The sequence below is a fragment of the Camelus bactrianus genome, chromosome 18, assembly GCF_048773025.1.
Source record: "Camelus bactrianus isolate YW-2024 breed Bactrian camel chromosome 18, ASM4877302v1, whole genome shotgun sequence".
Classification (NCBI taxonomy): Eukaryota; Metazoa; Chordata; class Mammalia; order Artiodactyla; family Camelidae; genus Camelus; species Camelus bactrianus.
In genome coordinates, this window is record NC_133556.1 from 2,011,340 (window position 1) to 2,029,408 (window position 18,069).

At 52.8% G+C, this 18,069-nt stretch overlaps 1 protein-coding gene and 1 long non-coding RNA gene across 4 annotated transcripts in view; one reads left to right on the forward strand and one right to left on the reverse strand.

Annotated features, from left to right (window-relative positions):
• The window catches only part of CARD11 (caspase recruitment domain family member 11), a 95,501-nt gene extending 79,380 nt beyond the window's left edge, over positions 1-16,121 (reverse strand). For both annotated transcript variants that reach the window (XM_074345580.1, XM_074345579.1), the window contains exon 1: positions 15,857-16,121. The gene's annotated coding sequence lies outside the window, so the exon portion shown is untranslated. The remainder of the gene's footprint in view (positions 1-15,856) is intronic.
• Positions 9,684-18,069, forward strand: part of LOC141573865 (uncharacterized) — a 29,710-nt gene continuing 21,324 nt past the window's right edge. The window contains exons 1-2 of one of the 2 annotated variants that reach the window (XR_012500226.1): positions 9,684-15,587; positions 17,023-17,124. This is a non-coding gene — a long non-coding RNA (uncharacterized LOC141573865). The remainder of the gene's footprint in view (positions 15,588-17,022; positions 17,125-18,069) is intronic. The other variant, XR_012500227.1, reaches the window with a different exon arrangement.

Here is an 18,069-nt window from a genome sequence, read left to right on the forward strand (position 1 = left end):
TGCTGCTGGCTGGAAACCCATCATGATTTTACATGAGAAAAAATATGTACCTCCTGTTGTTTAAGACCTTGATAGCTGGGGGGGTCTATTTGTTACACAGTATAGCCTACCCTAACTAGTACACTACAGCGATGAAAGAGCTTGGAAGTTGTCACACTCATCTTTACAAAAAAATAAAGCTGGACAAACTGAAAATCAGTTATTTTCCTGGAATCATCAGAGAACAAAGGTCACTGGCCAAACAGCCACCCTGAAAGCCTGAGAGACAGGGACATGTAGAGGGACACAGCAACTGAGATCGCTTATAGGGAGAAGAGCACGCGGGAGCTATGAACTGGGAGGAACGCTTAGGTGGTGATTCTGATGACTTGCTGGGGGCTGAGTGAGGACTAGTGTGACAGTGAAAAAGTGGGGACCACAGCTTAGGAGGCCACCACACTTTTCTAGGCTTTCCCCCAGGAACTCCCCCAGGTTTTCACAGCGAGGACCCCAGAAAGGCCCTCTGGTGTCTCTGGCAGAGGGAGGGGAAGAAGACCACTGTGAGACAGACCCAGAGCCATCATCAGGACAGGGGCTTCTTCTCTGGGGGAGAGGACTTGGCCAGATGCAGCTCAGAAACCTTATCCCACCCGGGGGAGGAGCTCCTCGCCTCTCTGGCCCCCTCTGGCCCTCCCGTCTCACCAGAGGCGGGGGGGGGGGGGGAGGCCAGACTCAACAGGATCAGGCTTCATGGAGACAGACTGGGAATGCCACAGCTGGGGAGGGAGTAGGGGGAAAAGCTTCGTCACTGGGGAACCGCTCGTGGGTGTCACAGCCCTGGAACACAGCCCAGGAAGAGACTGGCCCCATCGCAAAGGAGACCGGCCCCCTCCCCGGGACTTGACGCCGCAGCACAGGCCCCCGGCACCGCCGGGGGGCGCAGTGCAAAGCACTGTAGACAGCAGGCTCTCCTTAAGGCGGGGCACACAGGGAAGCCCAGAGTCAAGACGGGAGACGCAGACAAGGCGCTCGAGGAACCGACGCTTTGAGCAGCTACAGCCACAGCAGTGAGCAGAGCCTGAAGCCTGGCCAGATTAACACGCACCCTCACACTCACACTGCCCTGTTTGCCCCGGTGCCTGTGCAGTGCAGCAGGTGCGTCTCTCAACAAAGAAGCACAAGGCGTGCCAGAAGGCAAGGAAAACACATTTCAAAGTGACAAAACGATGATCAGAACCAGACTCAGATATGACACAGGTGCTGGAACGATCAGAAAGGGAATTTAAAATAACTCTGATGAGTATGTTGAGGGCTGTAATGGGAAAACTGGACGCCCTGCCGATGGGTATCGTACGCAGAGAGAAGGAAGTGCTAAACGAGAACCAAAAACATGGCATCAGAAGTAAAGCACTTTTGACAAGCTCAGTAGACTGGACGTGGCCAAGGAAAGAATCAGTGAGCCTGAGGATAGGTCAATAGAACTTTCAAACTGAAATGTAATGAAAAGAAAAAGGGAAATGTAATGAAAAGAACTTTCAAACTGAAATGTAATGAAAAGAATTACTGGGAGGAATCAAAAGTGTAGTATATGCAATGAAATACTACTCAGCAATAAAAAAGAATAAAATAATGCCATCTGCAGCAACATGGATGGAACTGAGGTTGTCATTCTAACTGAAGAAAGCCAGAAAAAGAAAGAAAAATACCATATGATATCACTTACATGTGGAATCTGAAAAAGAAAAAAGAAAAAACGAGGACACTAATGAACTCACCTACAAAACAGAAATAGACTTGTGGACATAGTAAACAATCTTACGGTTATAGAGGAAAGAGGGTGGGAAGAGATAAATTTGGGAGTTTGAGATTTGCAGATGTTAAACACTATATATAAAAATACATGAAGAACGAATTTCTTCTGTATAGCACAGAACTACATTCAATATCTTCTAGTAACCTTTAATGAAAAGGAATATGAAAACAAATATATACATATTTGCATATGTATATACACACACACACGTGTATGACTGGGACAGTGTGCTGCACACCAGAAATTGATGCACTGTAACTGACTAGACTTCAATTAAAAAAAAGTGGAGTAAATGCGTAACTGGATGAGCAGAGGGAGAAGAAAGAGAAGAGAGCCGAAGACATGGTTGAACTAATTATGGCCATGAACTGTCCCAGGTTAATGACACCAACCACACAGACCCAGGAAGCTGAGAGACTAAGCAAGGTTAGCGACAGGAAAAACACACTTCAGGCACATTAGAGCCAAACCGCAGAGATCCACAGACAAGCGAAATCCCGAAAAAGTCAGAGTGGGGAGAAACACCTCTCCTACGCAGGACCAGGGATAAGACTGACAGTGAACTTCTTATCAGAAACCACTCAAGTAAGGAGGGAGGGGAGTGACACACTGCAAGTATTGAGAAAGGAAAAGCATCAACTCAGAAGTCCATATCCAGCGAAACTGTCCTCAAAAGTGAAGGAGCAATGAAGGCTTTCTCCGACAAAAACAAAGGAGATTTATGGCCAACAGACCAGCTCTGCAAAACATGTTAACACAGGATCTTCAGGCGGAAGAAAAGCAATATAAAGAAAGGAAGGGCCCAGGAGAAGGACTAAATAAAAGAAAATAAGACCTTTCGTTTTTCTGATTCTTAGTTGATCCACAAGCTAACTGCTTTGAAAGTAATTATAGAGACAGCGTACCACATCAGCAGAGCAGGTGGCTGAGTGAGATGTGGACAGTGATCGCAGGGCGTCGGGAGGGAGGGATTGGGAACATTCGGTCATGCGCTGCCTGCACTGCACGTGAAACCACAGAGCGTCATTTCAAGAGGGACTCAGATCAGGTTAAAAATGTATTTTCTAAACTGGAGGGCAGCCACTAAAAACACCCCCAAAACAAACATAACTGAAACGCTGGGAGACGGCATAAAGGGAGACGACGAAAGGATCCTTCAAAACCCGAGGAGGCGGGAGACAAAGGGGGAAAGAGAGAGCCTGCATTTTTTTTTTTTTTTTTTGCTGCAAAGGACAAGCAGACCTAAAGAACAGAACAGTGAGCTTAGATTTAGAGGCAGGGAGTTAGCGGAAATTTAACATATGAGAAACTCAGCACGGCAGGTCAGAGGGGAAAGGATGGGGCTGGGATAGCTCTTTGGAAATTAATTTAATTTAATTGACCACATTTAACTGGATTTCAAACGACTCACAAGAATAAATTCCACTGACTGAAATATGAAGACTGTTGGTTAGTATTCTTTCTAATATATGTATATATTCTTTGTTTGATTTTTTAAAAAGGAATTTAACTTAAAATTTCAAAATGTTGAAAGAATGAGAGTAGAGAAGGATAAAACTCGAGTGTTTAACGGTACAAGAGCTGGAAGGAAAAAAGGCCATCTGAAAAGCAGGTGATTAACATGTCAGAGGGGTATGAGGGGGTGGGCTGGGGACGTTTGTTATTGTAAGCCACGTGGCGGTGTTCGACATTTTAAAGCAACACATACATTACTTAGATAAGGATAAAAATTAAACTACAAAAAAGAAGTGAAATCAACAACAAACCAAAAATCAAGGTCTCTCCGGACCTGGTCATGAGATGGCTTTCTCCATGCTGGTCCAGGGCACAGACCAGCAGGCGGCGGCCCTGAGAGCCCACCGCCTCCCGGGCAGCGAATCTCATCCCCAGCGTGGCAGGTCTCGGGCCCTGCCACAGCCCCAGGAGGGGCCAGCCTTCAGGAGAGGAAATGGTGCACAGAATAGACGGTGCTCCTGTAATGACTTCAAAATTTCTTCCCAACTTAGTCTCTCTCTTCTCTTTCATTTCCCTCCCCCAAACTCGATAATCCATCACTTCCCTCGCCTTGCTGCAGGCTGTGCCATTAATAACAATGGAAACAGCACTTTTTGCTTGTCACCTTCCTCAGAGGAACTCAGTCTCTAAACCCTCCATGTGCGTGCCAAGCACCTGGGAATTTTGTTAGAGTGCAGATTCTAATTCAGTCGGTCTGGGGTGGGGCCTGGGAGTCCGCACTCCTAACCAGCTCTCAGGTGAGGCTGACGCTGCCGTCCACGGACCACACTCTGGGACCTTAGGCCACCAGGGTGACGGAAACCGTCTGTATCTTGATTGTGGCAAGGGTTACACAGGCATACATCTTTTATCAAAATTCTCTGGACTGTATACTTAAAATGGGTGCCTTTTACTGTACATAAATTACCCTTTAATAAAGTTGACTTTAAAGGAAAAATCCATTTTAGATGCATTATAGATCTAAATGTGAAAGATGAAACAGTAAACCTTTTAGGAGGAAGCACCCACCTTGGGGTAGGCGTATCTTTCTTGAACAGGACCCAAAAAAGAGTGAAGCACGAGGAAAAATCTCACAGGAATTGGACTACATTAAAATTAAACACGTCTGCTCATCAGCAAACTCTAATAAGGGAGTGAGATGGCAAGCTACAAACTGAGGGGGTGTGTCTGTAACGCGTACATCTGACAAAGGGCTCCTACCTATCATATATAAAGAACTACTCCGATTCAATAAGAAAAAGACACGCCGACAGAAAAAAAGGCAAACACTCGGACAGACACTTCACCAAGGAGGGCAGCCAAAACGGTCGATAAACACACGAAAAGGCACTTGACTTAGTCACACGTGAAACACAAATTAAAACCGCAGAATCATTTGTTTTGACGGCACACCCAGCAGAGTAGCTAAAATGAAAAGAAGACGCTGCTGTGTGTGAGAAAAGACATGGAGAAACTGGAACCCTCCCCCGCTGCTGACGGGGGTGTGGTCTGCAACAGCGTTCCTGGGAAGCCGTTCAGCGGGATTTATTAGCGCCAGATACAAACCTCCTCTACGGTCCAGCAAATCCAGCCTTGGGTGGATACCTGGACACGTGTCTTTAAAGGTAAGTACAGGATGCTCATCGCGCCTTATTCACAATGGCCCCAAACTGGAACCAACCCAGCCTTCCATCAGTGGTAGTCTAGATAAAATGTGGAATATTCAAAAAACAGGCTCTTACTGGTAATAAAAATATGAAAGAATTAATGCTGCTTGCAACCACATGGATGGAGCCAAGGTTGTCAGATGAAACACAGGGCGCCCCGTTAGATCTGTATCTTGAATAAACAATCAGTAATGTTTCAGAACATGAATGTACCATGTACCCAGTTAATATTAATTAAATATTATTTTTCAGCCGGTCGTGTTCTGATTCTTCATCTGGGTGCTGGGGACGCAGTGTGTCCACTTTGTGAAAATCCGTCCTGCTGCACACTTAGGACGTGAGCACGTCTCCTGCATGAATGCTATGCTTCAATACAAAGTTTACTTAAAATCACAACACAGTGAGTCCTGGCCCACGTCCCGTCAGAGGAAGGCCCTCCCCGCTGCTGGCCCTGAGTTTCCCATCTGTTCTCCACACCGCTGTTGGTGATCTTTCGAACCTGCACATCCATCCTGGCAACCGGCCACGGCCCAGACGCCCCGGCAGCTGGCCCGTGCCCGCAGGACAGCATCTGGGGGGCGCTCAGTGGCCCCCCTCCCCTATCCCCACATCTTCACAGCTTTTTTCCAACACTGACACTCATCACACCTCCATGGCTTGGCACGTGCTGTTTTCTCTGCTGAGAGGCCACTCCCCCCACCTCAATTCTCTGCCTGGCAAAAGCCTCGTGATTTTCCAAGTCTCACTTCAGCTTCAGTCATCTCTGGAGGTCTCTCTGCCCCCTCGTGCCGCCCCAGGTGCCCCTCCATCTCACATCCGTCTCCAGTGTGCGCCTCCTTTACCGAAACTGCATCACCCTGCAACTGACTGTCTCCTCACCCGACTACAGGCTGCTCGGGATGGGGACCCCACCTCTGCATCATTTTACCCCTGGCACCTAACAGAGTGCCTGCAAATGGCAGACACTGGGTACTTGTTAAGCGATGGATGGGTAAGTGGATAAAGGCAGTAATGGCTATTAACCCATGGGGATCAGGCAAGGAACAGAAGCAAGTGTTCTGCAAATGGTCATGCTAGATTTGAGGTTTGGCGGGGGCCCCCCAGAACTTCCTCTGGGGCACCCTGCTAACGAGCACGACATCCCTGTGTCACTTGTCCCTCAACCGTGCCTCCCCAAATGTGCCTGCTGCACGCGCTGGGCACGCAGTAGACGGTATCTCTCTAACTTCTTGTGGGACGCATGCTGCCCTTTTCACCAATGAGGAGGCGTTCAGGGACGTGTCCAAGGTCGCCTGCTGGTAGAGACAGAGCCCACGTTCACTGTGCCCATTATTCTGTGAATAACACCAGGCGCTGAATCACTAAAATGCCCCACGGAGCAGAAAAGGCAAGGGAGGAAGCGCCAGTGCCCACTAGCGCGGTGACTCAGGCAGCCTTTCTGGTCCCTCTCAAATCAGCCTCCGTGGGTGGCCACCCCCTCTCCCATGGAATGGCCCGTGGGGCAGGGACGGCACCCCAAAGCCCCAGACACAGCCTTCAGCTCTGTCCAGAGGCTCTCAACGCCTGCCTCAGATTTTCAGGTTTTAAGCAAAACAAAAATCTGATTCACTGTTTCCAGTCTTACAGGAAACTCAAGTCCTTTATTTTTCTGCCCCTTAAAAAAAAAAAAAAAGAAAAAAAATCAGACCTCTATGTCTTAGAAGAGTTTTGAACGCTTCTCATTTCACACCGCACCGAACACTGTTCATGACAAAAGCTGCAGAAGGAAGCCCAAAGTGAAAGACAGAAGGAAACGGAACGCATCACGATAAAACACGCTCGCCAATAGATAAGAGCCAGAGTGATGAATCTGACTCAGAACGTACCAATGGCAAGAAGAAATGCCCCAAAGCTTTGCTTAAACCAAATAGTGTAAGAACAGATGGCTCCCCTGGGTCCCTGGGAGAAGTTAATTCACGCAGGAAGCTGCACACAGAGACTCTGCTTGGGATTCTGGCAGAAAACACAGGGCGCTGACAACATTCAAGGTGAAAGAAGGGAGACTTGTAGATTTAGGGAAGGATGCTTTTCTTCATCAGGTAACAAAAATAGATCTATCTGGGCATCTCCACTGGACCCTCACAGGCTGCAGGGCGCATGCCCGCTCCGGAAATTAACCAGAGATGCGCTAGGCAGGGCTCCAGGGAGACCCACTGCTCCCAACTGCCCAACAGGAGAATTAATTTAACTCCAGAGATCTGAGTGATAAGGATGAGCCCTTGAGGGAGGCAAACGTTTACTTTGGGAAGATCTTCTTCCCCCGCCCGTTGTAGAGAAGCACACAAATTGGTGGGGTGCTGGTGGGAGGGGAAGGTGCAGGTGCCTTGGAGAAGGCTTCCCGGCCTTGCCCCGCCCGAGGGGCTGCGAAAGACACCGAGATCTTCCAAGCACAGAAAGATCACACCCCACACCCAACATCCTTTCTCATCATCGCCAGAGAAATACAAATGGCAAGTCTTGCCCGAGGTGGGGACCAACACGAAAGCAAAGGCCGTTGCCCCGCCCAAGAAGCTGGTTCCGAGGAAGGCATGACTAACCCAAGCACACGACCAGCGAGGCCAATTAATAACAATGAAACCTCGCATTTCTGTACCGTTCCGTTGTTTACAAAGCAATTTTTTTCACCCACTGGCTCATATATTGCTCCTCAAAGCAATTCTGTGTGGCAGGGAGGCAGGGGTTATTTCTCTCCATCTTGCCTGGGAAGAAACAAAATCTTGGGACAGTGAAGGGATTTGCTCAAGGTGGCGGCGCGATCACGGGCTTTTAAAGCTGGAGGGGTGCTGGGTCATGACACACACGGCAGGGCAGGGATGACTAAGGAGGGACACCTGGGCTTCAGCGTCAGTTTCACTCCTGCAGCAGACATGGCCAGTCGATCACAGAGCTCTCTTCCGCAGAGCTCGGGGCCTTCTCAAGCAAGCCACCACTGGTTGCCGGGAGCTGGTCCTCAAGATGAAACCCATTCCCCAACCTGGGCCACAACCACTGTCTCACTTCACCTAGGAGGAAACTGAGGCCAGAGCAGAGGAGGATTTGGCCAAAACAGCCCAATGGGTTAGTGGCCCAGAACCCAGATTCCACCCGCTTCTGAGCCCTGGGATCTCCCCAGCACACCACGCTGTGTCCCCCAAAAGATGCACCAGCGAGGCATGGGTGTGGCATTCTGTGCAACCCAGCCTGAGCAAATGGGTTTTCTGTGCTGAGCAAGTGGGATCAAAGACTATTCCAAGGTTCGAAGGCTGAGCACCTGGCAGGATGGAAGAGAGGACTTAGGCATGGAGAAATCAGAAGTTTGGTTTTGGATCAGTTCCATGGCCAAGTGGGCAAGTTAGAACAGTTGGCTATTGAAGTCCAGAATTCAAGGGAGGAGGCCGGGGAGGAGACATAACCTTGGGAGCCGTGAGCACAGAGGTGGTTTCTAAGCCTTGAGGCTGGATGAGACCAGCCAGGAAGGAGCGGAGGGAGAGGAATCTGGAGGCACTTGGACCTCAATGGTCAGGGGAGACAGAGGGATCAGAAAAGAGGGCCCAGGAAGGTGTGGCCAGGAAGGCGGGAGGGGGGACCAAGGCCACGTCCGATGGGGGAGAGAGGCAGCAACTATGTCAAATGCAGCTGAGAGGTCACAGCCCCCGAGGACTAAACACAGACCACTGGACTCGAGGACGTGGAGGCCGGGCCATCCATGGCCTTGTTAAGAGCTACTTAAATTGAGTGCTGGGGGCAAAAGCCTGACTGAAGCGGGTACAAGACAGAAGGGGAAGACAGGAAATGGGGACAGACAGTGCAGACAGCACTTCCAAAGGGGTCGTCTGTAAGGGTGTGACTGGCTGAGGTGCATCCCCCAAACTGATAGGTAGAAGCCCTGACCCCACAACCTGCAGGTGGAGATAAAACCTTCCAAGAGCGATGGCGTTAAAGCGAGGCCGTTGGGCTGAGCACTCGTCCAACAGGGCTGGTATCCTTGTAAGAAGAGGAGATGGGACAGACAGAGAGACACTGGGGCGCACACACACAGAGGGACGGCCATGTGAGGCCGCAGCGGGAAGGTGGCCGTCCGCACGCCAAGGAGAGAGGCCCCGCCAACACCTTGCTCTCGGACCTCCAGCCTCCTAAACAGCCAGGGGGTAAACTGCTGATGCCCCCAGGTCTGTGGTGTGTCGTTATGGCAGCCCCCGCGGACTAACGCAAAAGGGGTGCGAAGCGGAGCGAGGCGGCAAGAGCCACGAGGGACATGACATCCAGGCAGGCCTGGTTTTCCTCTAAGGTCGGGTGGAGCTGCCGTGTGTCTGTACTCTGATGGGAATGATCCTTGTCGTGATGGAAAAAGTTGATGACCAGGAGAGAAGGGAGACGGCGCCAGAGAAGCATCTCTGGGTGGACGAGGCCCCAGAGAGGCTGGAGGCAGCAGGAGGAAGGATGGTCGTCAGTTAGGACAGGAGGGGCCTCTTGGGCCCAGTTAGTCAGACAGAGATGGCTGGGTTTAAAAAGTGTATTTTAAAGTGAGTTAGGAAAGATACACCATTATATACAATTTCTGTACAAAATTAAGGGGGAAGAGATTGACCCAGCCCTTGGGAATAGCCCTCAGCTGTGGTCGGCTGGTGCCCCCAGCTTGGAGCAGTTAGAGAAAACCGCCCTTTCCTTCGCAAGTTGCCTTCCTTCACGGCCTGAACCTTCCTGACCTCCCCAAACCCAGAGCCTCCTCTAAGAGCACAGAAGACGCAGCTGTCGAGGACGGAGAACTCCCACGAGGAATGCGAATCTCCACGCGCCTCCCCCTGCCCACCAGCCAGCGGGGCTGGCCGTGGAGGTTAACAAGCTGGATTTGAAAAGCATCTGCGAACTGAAGACGGGAGCCGCGGAGAGAAACAGACGGTGTCACTGTGATTCAACTGAGCCTCTCCCCAAACCAACTATGCTCCAATTCCCTTTGAAAAAGGCCGTTTCAAATGAATGCATGTGTGTTCATGTAGGCCTGGAACATGATACTGGGCACCAGAAATTGACACGACATTGCAAACTGACTATATTTCGATAAAAAAGAGTGCAGTTTTTTTTTAAAAGGTCATTTCTTCCTTGAAAACTAAAGTGAATCACTGAACCCTGACTCAGAGGCAGGGAACGAAGCACCGACGTCGATAAAATGCAGTTTTACTTCAAATCAACATTCACCCACTGAAATAACCACTCACTAAACCTCCACTGATGCTGGCGCAGGGTTTCTGCTTGCCCTCAGCTAAAAAAAAAAAAGTGGGTCACCACCACCAAGACTTCTAGAAGAACGTTCACAGCAGCTCCTCACAACAGCCCCAAGCTGCACACGCACACACGTTCGTCAACGGTAGAACGGACCGATACGTTGTGCTGAATTCTCACCACGCAACACTACGCAGCGGTGAAAAAAACCCCAGTGACTGCTACACACCGAGGAATCTGAAGTTGGAGACACGAGAGCACACGCGGGGCGATGCCGTTCCTGTGACGCTCAAGGGCCGGCAGAGGGGGCGGGGCTTGGCACTGGGGAGGGCACGAGGCCCCGCCCCCAGGCCTGGAAAGGACCGTGTCCTGAGCTGGGTGACTGGCTACGTGAGTGTGGGTGAAACTCAGTCAACAGCCCACTTCACATGTGGGCCGTCTACTCTGTGTGCGCGACCCTAATTTAAAACAAACCTTTTTTTTTAAACCCATCAGTTTTGCCTTTCAGCAGGAGCGGGGAGGCCCGCTGACTGCGCTTACACAGCTGGGCTCGGAGGTCACCGCAGGCGGAACCCTCCTTCTGCAGCTCGGCAGGCGGGGAGCGCGGGCGGCTGTGGGCCGGGGCCGCCGTGCTAGTCTCTGCGGCCCCTGGCTTTTCCTTCTTGTGTTCTTAATTAGACTGGTAACAGTCGCTCAGGGTGGAAAAACAAGCGAAGGAAAAGGACATAAAAGAAATACTAGAAATTCTTCCCCCTTCGTGCACCAAGATCCTGTCCCCCAGGGGTCCTGTGAGCGCAGTTTCTTGCACGGACTAGTGTTTTCTTCCAGAAACTTCCTGTACGTCCCTGTTTTAATGGCCTCACAGAATTCCACTGTGTGGATAGACCTGGCTTTTGAGGAGCGTTTGTATGGTTTCAGGCTTTTTCCCATAAAAACAATACTACAGTTAACATCGGCATGCCAGAAAAAAAAAAAAAAAAAGATGGCCAAGTCTGCCCGTGAAATAATTTCTTAGAAGCAGAATTCCTGGACCAGAGGGTTTATTCATTTAGCATGTTGCTAAATATTGTCAAATCTGAAGCACGTTAGACTGCTGGCTTCCCCCTGCAATATTAGACTTTATCAAACTTTCTGCTCTTTGCCAGTCTGACAGGGAAGTAAACGGTACCCCTCTGCTGGACCAGCTCGCATGCGCTCAGTATGGATGGAGCCTGGTGGTCGGTCTGTTCATATTCCGCCTGCGCACACCCTTTAAGCAGTCTTCTCTCGGATTTCTCCCCACATCTGGAGTCGGCAAACTGCAGTGGTGGCCCCAGCCCTGCAATGCCAGGTCTGCGCCCACTGGCCAAGTCCAGCCATGCTGCAAGGACAAAGCTGAGCTGTCTCCACAGTGACTGTCTCGCTCTCAAAGCCTAAAATATTTACCATCTGGACCTTTATGGGAAAAGTTTGCCGATTCCTGCATCTCACTGATTTCTTTTGAGATAGCGCTGTCCTGCAGATTCATCGCTCTGTCCTCTCTCCTATCCCTAACGGCCAAAACTACGCGAGTGTGGAGCACACCTGTTTTGGGGGCGGGGCAATTAGGCTTATTCATTTATATATTTTATTTGCTTATTTATTTTTTAATGGAGGGACCAGGGGTTGAGCCCAGGACGTCACGCACGCTAGGCACGCGCTCTACCACCGAGCTGCAGCACCCCTCCTCCTCAAGAAGTACACCGTTGAAAGCAGAGTGCTCTCCTCTGGAAACACCTGTCTGTGCTAACTTAGGGGTGGTCTTTCATACCCATTTACCCACTTTACACACGTGGCAATTGAGGTTCAGAGCCATCGGTGACTTTCCTGAGGTCATACAGCTAGCACGTTGCAGTGCCAGGATGGACCCCCTTTCCGCCTGGCTCCAAGCACATAGATCTTTCCACTGGAAGATCCTGCCTCTTAAAGGACGAGACCAGCAGCGGAGGGTGGTGCCAACTGCACGAAGCGGGTCGGGCAGGGGTGGCTGCAGCACCAGCAGCATCCGTGCTGTGGGGGCAGAGCCTGGGCCCCGCCCCACCACTGCTGCACGTGACTATGAGGACTGCACCTTCCCGAGCCAGAGTGGAGGGTGGAAGGAAGGTTCCACAGAGACCACACGGGGAGGATGGAGCCCTCTGTTGGGGTACGGTGTTTGCAGACCGTCCCTCTGGCTCCGCCAGTGTGTGAGCAGCTGGAGGAACAGAGGACTGTGATGTGAGAGATGTGCTGGGGGAGCCTGGCTGCAGGGACGGATCGGGGAAGAGAGAGCGCTGGCCCGAGGAGGCGAGAAGGGGAGCCTGCATTACCCCTTGTGCCGGGCCATTTCACAAATTTGACAGCAACCATGATCATCTCAGAGCCCCGAACAAATCACAGCCAAAAAGGCTGCCCTGCTGAGAACAGTCACCCCGTCAAAACCCCTGACCCACAAGCAGGAGCAGCTCAAGGAGACCTCAGGGGGACGAGGCGCGGGTGTGACCTCTGCACATGGCGTGTCCCAGCCGTGCTCTCCCCGTGCACCGCGGCGCGGGTAAGCAGGCTGGCATCTAGGAAACTGAAGACTGAATTTTGCTTTAGTAGAAAAGCATTTTTAAGGGGCTTCCTTGATAACTGTCCTTTCCTTATCTTTCTGTTCCCATATTTAAGTCTATTTGAATTTTTCTAGATCTACTGGATAATGCAATAGATCGATAGGGTAGATTTCCTTTCATCTTCACAGTCACCCCAGAAGATTGGGACGTAGCCCAGGAGACTAGTTGTGGGGGGGGGGGTGTCCATCCAGCGGGGGAGGGGGAGAGCTGCACTCCAGCCCCAGGTCTGGACCTCAGCATCCAGCCGTTTACAGCCCCACATCTCAGGAATAACAGCAAAGGTAATAGTACATCACAGCGTCTCCTGTTTTCTCATTTTGTGCTGGGTGTCACTGAGAAGCCGGAAAGTGATCAGTATTAATATCTAGATCTCACTGGGGAGAAGTGACTGTCGGAGAACTGAAGTGACCATGGGCCGGCACAGGTGAGCAGTTCTGACCGGAACCCAGGTCCGGGGCCACAGCCTGACACTCCTCCCCAGCCCCCACTCAGCCTTGAACCCAAAAGGTGGAATGTGGACCTTCCTCCCTTCGCCTGACCTCTTCTGAACACAAGTTTCACAGATCTGGTTTTGCAAGACAAGCAGCAACAGCAGTCACGCTCTGGGTTGGGGTGGTCATCTGGGAATTCTGGCCCACGTGGGACTTAACCACGGTCCCGATTCCCGGGAGGCACCGTCTGCAAGCCGAATGCGAGGCTAAGGCAAGAAAGAACGGAAGGCAGTTTTGAATTGATAGGAGGAGCTCCATTTATCAGCAATTGGCGTTGCTTTTCATCATAACCATCTGAACATCGGGACTCGGTTTGGCCTTTCGTGCATGAAGCGCTGTAGTCATCAACCCAGACCCAGCCCTCCGGTCCCAGGAAGCAAGGCTTCTACATGAAGTGTGGAGAGACACGGTGTAGCAAAGTGCAGAAGGAGTCGGGACACGGCCCCACCAGCACCATCTCAGCCTGGAACCTTCCGTCCACCCCTGGGCCCTCTGAGTCCCAGCACCTTCCTCAGTCCTTCGCCCTCTAGTTTGAGTCTCTGCCTCCCGGCGGTCTGGCAACAGACTCTGGGGCCCGGACTACTTACAGGAGGCCATCGGGGTCTCACGCTCCTTCTCCGTGCCCTCCCCCCTCCACGGCGCCCAGTACAGTGTCACCCAGTGCCACTGAGTGATTCAAACAAGATCGTCTCCTTCTTCTTGGAAGAGTTAGGTTTACAAGTCATTTTAAAAGATCACACAAAGCATGAATGTATAGACAAAATGTAGTCCATCCATGCCATGGAATACAATTCAAGCCTTTAAAAGGAAGGGAACTCTGACACCTGCTACAACAGGGATAGCCCCTGAGGACGTGATGCTCAGTGAAATAAGCCAGACACAGAAGGACAAATGCTATACGACCCCACTGACATGGGGCCCCTAGAGGAGTCAAACTCACAGAGACAGAGAGCCGCGTGGTGGTCGCCAGGGGCTGGAGGAGGGGGGTGGGGATTGCTTAGTGGGGACGGAGGCTCAGTTTAAGGCGGAAAGTTCCAGAGATGACTGTTGGTGATGGTTGTACAATGATGTGAATGTACTTAATGCCCCTGAACTGTGTGCTTAAAAGTGGTTAAGATGGTAAATTTTATGTTCTATATATTTTGACCACAATTTAAAAAAAAAAAAAGAACATCAGTGCACAGATTCAAGACTGTCTGGGTTGGAGGCCTCCCAGCCTTCCTTTTTGATACGGGTGCTGATAAAATCCACAAACATCCAAACCATTTTGCTGGGATGTAACGAGGCTGAGTCCCAGGCCCCCTCTGTCCCCCACCTCCCACCCCGATCAGCCCTGGCCCTCGGGGGACCACCATCTCTACACAGCTGCCTTGCGGGTGGGGAGAAGCGGAGACTTAGGGCAAGGACAGAAGTGGAGAATTTCAGCTAAATTTCTGTCCTGGCATTAACCCATGGCGCTGGGGACCTCTGGTCACATGAACCACAGAGGAGACGCCCAATAATCGTCCGGTGACAGACTGACGTTTCTTTCTTTCCTGGGAGGCTGGGCACCTTACACTTTCAGGAGAGGCTGTAAATGGCAGGAGGAATTTTTTCATACTACCAAAGACTTGGAGGGCAGGCTGGGCAGAGGTTAGTTTAGTCCGAGACCGGGTTTGTGCAGATGGCAGCTCTGCAGAGCGGGTGCTGGGATCCCAGACAAGCGTCCCTACCCAGCAAGGGGCCCTGCTCCCTGCAGCGTAACTGTCTCCCTGGGGCCCCTCCAACTGTGCTCTGAACTCTGAAGGGACGGAGAACCCCTCTCCCCTCCCTGTGCAGAGAGCTCAGGAGACCGTGGGAGGGGGCCCTTCCAGCCTGGGCAGTGTCCTGGGGGAGGTCACTGTCCCAGGGGAGGGGACTTCAGGTGCGAGCCCACTAGGACCTCATCCTGGCTTGCTGGGAACCTGGGCCCCTCCTGGTTCCACGCTCTCCCCATGGGAGGGGCTGTCCTTTCCCCTCCCCTCCCAGGAGCCCCACCTTCTCAGGAGCCTCCGAGTCAGGCCTGGCTGTGGTCTGGAAACTTCCTCTCCTTTCAGGTCTTAGAAAAAGTTCTTTTTCCTCTCTCTGGGGCAGGTGCACCACGGGGCGCCCTGCCTGGCCACTGCCCCCGACCTCCCCCCCCCCCCCCCCCCGCTTCATCCCTTTCTTCTCTGTGGGGCGTGGGGACTTTGCCAGGCAGAGCCACTGAGAGACTGACGGTCCGAGGGAAACACGGAGGCGAGACATAGGAAGAAAGGAAGGTGGAAAAAAGAAGGTTTGGAAGGCTGGGAGGGCGGAGAGGGAGATGGAGCTGGGGGGAAAGGGGAAAGAGATGGTGAGACAGGGATGGGGTCCAGTCCCGTCGGGCGAGCAGAGCGAGCCACTTCAGACCCCGGCCCGCCGCCCCCACTCGGTGCCGCTCGCCGCGGACTCCTGTCCCCCCGCGTCCCCTCAGCCGCAGCTGCGTCCCCCACCGCGACGGCGCCGCCCCAGTCTGGCCCCCGCCGTCCCCCGTGTCCCCACCCCCGCGTCCGCCGCGCTTACCTGGGCCGCTCATGCTCCGCCAGCCGCGGGCGCCTCCTCCGCGCAGGCCGCCGGCTCCCGTCCGAAGCCCCAGCCCTCGGTCCCCGCCGCCCGGACCGTCCGAGGGGCGCTGCCCGCCCAGCGGCTGCAGGGCCGGGAGGGGGCTGCGCGCCACCCGGGCAGGAGTCCGGAGGCCAGAGGAGGCAAAAGAGAGAAAAAAGGAGAGAAAGTGTGTCATAGGCTGGAAGGGGGAGGGAAATGCAAAACCCGACAGGAAATGAGACTGAAAAAATGCAAAAGGTTAGAAAAAGTGATAAGGAAGAGGGGGAGGGGCGGGGCCTGGGCCCCGGCGGGCGCGGGGGGAGGGCGGCGATGAGGTGGGGCGGGGCCGGGCCCTGGGGTGGGGGCGCCGCGGGGACGCGGAGGGGTGGGCCCGGGCCGGGGGAGCCCGGCAGGCGCGGGGGCCGCGCCCTGCGGCGGGTGGCGCGAGGCTGGACCCCTCCCTGGGGCCTCAGCCCCCCACCTGGTCCCCAGCCCGGCTCAGAGAGCCTGCCAGAGCCCAGAAGCGGCCTGGGGAACCGACGCCCCCTGTAGCTTCTTTGTGGGACATTGAGGCAGCCGACCTTTTAGAAGAACTGGCCCCATTTTGAAGAACTCCCAGAGGCATCGCTGCGATTTTCCGGGAGGCTTTTCCCACAAAGTAGTCTTGCAGGCTGGGCACCCCCAGGCCGCTTCCCTCCCCCTGCGGCTGTTCTGAAAGCTTCCTGGGGCTTGCCTGGCGGCCAGCACCCTTCCGATGACCTCACACACCCCTCCTGGACACTTGATAGTGACAGGTCTCCCTGAACCTCCTCGCCCCAGCCTCACGCCCTCCGCCACCCCCACCCCTGGCTGGCACTCTCAGACCCCACGCTGTAAGGGGACTTGTGACTTCAGGGTGTCATCGTTTTAATAACTCACCCCCCAAAGCTGTGACGTAGGCCCCTGGCTGGGCTGTTTGGGTGGGAAGGTCCCAAGGGCTTATCCGGATGGTGAACTTGAGGATCTGGACAAACTGGGCGCTTCTGGAGAACACTGGGTTCTAGTCTGCGGACTGAGGGTTACCGGTTTCCCCAGCCTCCACTCGGCTCCTGCTCTGCATTGGCTTACCACTCTCCCCTCCCCTCTTTGACCCCCCACCGCTGCAGATGAAGAACCCTCCCTGCCAGCACATTCTCAGTCTTCTGAGTAAAGTTCCTGGAGCCCCCGGAGGCAAAGGCATTCGATCAATTAAGCAACTAAGCACGAAGGTAAATAAATAATGGTGCTGTGGTCTGAGCACCAGAGAACCTGAAGTCTCGGCAGTTTCGAGGCGTGTGGGCCAGGCACTCAGGGAGACACGCGTTTGCTTTCTGCACAGCATGCTCAAAAACGCCACCAGGAACCGCAGAGAGAAAGTTCCTAAAATAAACGCCCGAGGCCCACAGCATCCAGGTCCCCAGCCCCCAGCGACCGGCCCGGCCGGGGACAGGGCTGGAGTCACTCCTGCACTTGGTGAGCCTCTTAAATCAGCTGTGTTGTTTAAAGGAGAACTTCCTTATGCAGGGGAGGGAGGGTAGACATGCCTTAAAACAACAACAAAAACTGACACAAATTCTGCAAAAAGCTTGATGAGTTTTCCCAGAGTGAACACGCCCCAGTGAGCCACATGCCATTTATAAAGGTTTTGAACTTCAGAGGCAAGAGATCTGACAAGATCTGACCTATGCTGTTTGAGATCAGAATGTGACCTATTGTCGGTCGGGGGCGACTGGTAGGCGGGCGCAAGGGGGTTCTGGGGTGCAGACCAAGTTCTATGCTTTGCTGTGTGTGTGGATCACCCCTCCCTGTGTGACAGCTAGCAGAGTGGCCGCCTGCCTAGACCTCCTTCTGCCTGGGCCCCTAAAGCAGCACCCTCTGAATTATCTGTAGTAAAAGACACCTCCCACCCTCTACCTTTGAAAAATATTCTCATCTGTTACAGACTGATGCTTTTGTAAAATACAATAAAAATGAATCTAGACAGTCAAATTAAAAAAAAAGATACTCAAGATTCAGGCCCGCTGACTGAGCTTGGTCATCGTGGCAATGCCGAAACGCTGTGAAGGTACGTAAGTGCTCAGTCTGGATTTCTGGGCTTATCCGGCTGATCGAGGGCTGGCGCACGGGCCAGACTTTGTGTGTCACTGTCTTGGGGGAAAGGCAGCCTTGCTGGC